Source organism: Lepidothrix coronata, unplaced genomic scaffold (genome assembly GCF_001604755.1).
Source record: "Lepidothrix coronata isolate B3197 unplaced genomic scaffold, Lepidothrix_coronata-1.0 Scaffold63, whole genome shotgun sequence".
In the NCBI taxonomy this organism is placed as follows: domain Eukaryota; kingdom Metazoa; phylum Chordata; class Aves; order Passeriformes; family Pipridae; genus Lepidothrix; species Lepidothrix coronata.
The window spans coordinates 2,124,318-2,127,424 of NW_016690243.1; the positions used below are offsets into that span (position 1 = coordinate 2,124,318).

At 69.2% G+C, this 3,107-nt stretch overlaps 1 protein-coding gene and 1 long non-coding RNA gene across 5 annotated transcripts in view; one reads left to right on the forward strand and one right to left on the reverse strand.

The window, feature by feature from the left end:
* The window catches only part of FOXP2 (forkhead box P2), a 411,711-nt gene extending 411,562 nt beyond the window's left edge, over positions 1-149 (reverse strand). For 3 of the 4 annotated variants that reach the window (XM_017817863.1, XM_017817866.1, XM_017817871.1), the window contains exon 1: positions 83-149. The gene's annotated coding sequence lies outside the window, so the exon portion shown is untranslated. The remainder of the gene's footprint in view (positions 1-82) is intronic. The other variant, XM_017817865.1, reaches the window with a different exon arrangement.
* The window catches only part of LOC108498761, a 7,401-nt gene extending 4,576 nt beyond the window's left edge, over positions 1-2,825 (forward strand). Inside the window, exon 3 of the long non-coding RNA XR_001875300.1 lies at positions 2,694-2,825. This is a non-coding gene — a long non-coding RNA (uncharacterized LOC108498761). The remainder of the gene's footprint in view (positions 1-2,693) is intronic.
* The last annotated feature ends 282 nt before the right edge of the window (positions 2,826-3,107 follow it).

The following is a 3,107-nucleotide window of genomic DNA, read 5'->3' on the forward strand; positions in this document are numbered from 1 at the left end:
GGGGGGGGGGGGGGGGGGGGGGGGGGGGGGGGGGGGGGGGGGGGGGGGGGGGGGGGGGGGGGGGGGGGGGGGTAGCACTTACCGGGAGCAGACACCGTGCAGGGCGTCCCGGCGAGCTGACACCGAGAAAAAGGGCGAGCGGAACCGCGCTCAGCCGCGCACATGCAGAGTCCCTGCGGGCGGAGCCGCCGCGCGGGCCGGGGGCGCGGGGGCGGCGCGGGGCCCTCCGCGAGCGCGGAGCGGCGGCGGAGCCTCGCGCCCTCCCGCCGGCTGGTGCTGCCTGGCGCTGGCGGTGCCGCGCTCCCTCCCCCGGCGTGCGGGTCCGGCCGTGTGCGGAGTGTGCCGCCTGTGTGTATGTGTTTTGTTGGGAATGCAAAAAAAAAAAGAAGACGGGGGGGGGGAAGAAAACCCCGCCGCTGCACACACCGGCTGCTTTGGCGAGAGGGGAGTACGGAGAGAGCCCTCCCTCACATGATCGCAGAGTGGCCTGCACAGAAGTGCTAATAACGCGGGGGGGTGTGGGGGGGGAAGCAGCGGAGGGGGAATGGCAACAAAAAAAAGTGAGGCGGGATGCACAGGGCCGTGCCCCGCTCCGCCCGCGCCTCCCCCGGCCGGTCCCCGGCGGAGCAGGAGCTTGGGTCGCGGCGGACGGCAGCTCCACCTGCTATGTAAACAAACCGTCGGGGAAGTTGTTTGCTGGCGGCGGCTGCCCCTTCCCGCCCCCTATCCCCTCCTGCCGCCCCGCTCCGCCGGCTCCGTTAGACACAACGAGTTTAGCAGACGGGTGGAAAACAAAGCCGTGTGTTGTGCTGGCAGTGCCGGCCGGCTGCAGCTTGCTGGCAGCCCCCGAGGTGCCGCGGCCCCGCCAAGGCAGCCCGGGGGACCCACGTGGGAGGGGTCGGCGGAGCAGGCCTGGCCGCCAGCATCTGCTTTGCCGAGGAAGCACGCGTGGGCCCCGAAACTTTTCTTCTCCCCGCCCCCAGGATTCGGAGCAAGGTGCAAGACCCCCTCCGGCACCCCGCAGCGGGGATCGGCCGCTCTCCGCTTGTCTGGGGTGGCGCGGTGGGGAGCGTGCGCGGCCGGCCAGCCCGGGGACCCCCGCTCCCCTGGGGAAAAACACTTTTAAGTGATTCCCGAGTGGGGTACCGGGGAGGGGGCGGGGAGGGAAGTGTTTAGACATGGGGAAAACTAGTCGTGTCCTCCCTCGTCCCCACCGCGGTTCCTGGTCATTCGGCGCCCAGAGTGTGCTTGGGTGGAAATACTCGCGTGAGTGCGGGAGAAACCGGACTGCGCTGGCCGAAGGGAACGTGGGGTTTGATGTTTCGGAGCCCACCTAATCATCGTGCGGCAGCCCCGGCCCCACGCTCTCCGCGCGGTGCTGCGTTAGCAGGGCTCTCTGTACGCGCCGAGGGCCAGGATCACAAGTGACTGTCCCTCAGAATTAACAGTCACCGCATTTACTAATACAATTAAAAATCCCACAAACTTTGCCGCTCGCTGTTACAGGCAAGTGGCAGGCTGCCCGCCGCCACCGCGCCCCGCGCCACTCGCTGCCGGGGCCGCCGGCCAGCCCCGGCGAGGGCACTGCCGGCCGCTCGGCCCCGGGAGCGAGGGGGGAGCCGCTACCGCGGGGCGGAGCCGTCGCAACTCTGGCAACTCGGCAGGGGCCCCCGCGGCGGCCCCCGGCCCAGGCCGCCCCCCGCCCCGCCGCGCACCCTTCCGCCCGCCCGCGGCGGCGGGGCCGGGGGCCGGGGCGGCGGCGGGGCCGTGCGGGGCGCGGCGGGCCGGCGGGCAGCCAATGGGGCGCGGCCGGGTTCGCGAGGTGAAAGTTCAGCGCCGGGGCAGAGGCTCGCGGGGCCGCGGCGCTGCCGATGGGTGGCCGTAAAATATATTTATTTGCTACCCGCGGCTCTTTTGTCTCTTTGCCCCTCGCCCCCCCCCTCCTTGCCCCGTCGCTGCACGGGTTACCGGGGCGCTTCCCGCTGCCGCGGAGAGCCGCGACCGCAACGGTTGCGGGGGACACTCGCCGCGCACCTCGCGGAGACGCAGCGGCGCGGGACAGAGTCCCCGCGGGCAGCCGCCTGACACGGCCCCGCGCCCCGCGGGACAGCGGGGGGGGTGGGGAACCGCGCCCGATTCGCCGCCCCGCGCCCCGTCGGCCCGCAAACGAAATCGGGCCCCGCAGGGTACGGCCGCCGACGGGCTCCGCGGGCAGGGGCGTGGGGCGCCGCGGGGGCGCAGGCTGCGCGGCTCGGGGACCGCCGCCCCTCCTCCCCGCGGGCGGGAGGCGCGCCCCGGGAGAGAGGCGGCTCTCCCTCTGGAACCGTCCGCGGCGGCGGCCAAATGAGGGTGCCGGCGGGAGGCGCCGTGCAGCGCACTTCTTTGGGGGTAGCCCGCGGCAGCGAACCGGCGGGGCGGCCCGGCTCGGCCGCGGACACCGCCAACTTCGTTGGGCACCGGGCCGCGGCATCCCCGGCCAGCGGGACGGGAGCGGCGGCACACGGCGACCCGCGGGTCTGTCCCTGCCCGGCCCTGCCCTGCCCTGTCTTGCCCCGCCACGGGCCGCCGCCGTCGGGCCGGGCGCCCTCCGCTACCGCTAATGTTCGCAGCACTCCCAGCCCCGTCCCCCTGCCTGGGCTGCGCTTTGTTCCACGGAGCTGAATCCCCGTCCCGTTCGGCGGCCCTGCAGGCAGCCCCCTCTCTCTGGAGGGCACAACACGCAGGTAACAACACGGTGCTTGGCTTCTATTACTCGGCGGTGCTCGGGTCTGCGCGGCTCGGCGGTCTCACGCAAAATTAAAGCTAAACAAACACATAGTTTCCCCACTTTTTTTTTTTTTTTTTTTTTTTTTACAACGACGATTACGGTATAAAATATAACTCGGTTTTCTAATGAAAAAGGCTGGTGCGTTTTATTTGTTCCTGTTTACGGTTCGAGACTTCATCTGCACAATTGTATTTCTCGCTTGAAATAAACCGCTTTGAAACTATCTTCCTTTAATTAGTTTAATGTATTTTCTCTGTGCAGCTGGCAGTATTAGGTGTCTATCAGATTGCCATTTTCCATTAGAGTTGTTTAGAAAGCGAACAAGAACACAAACAGACAC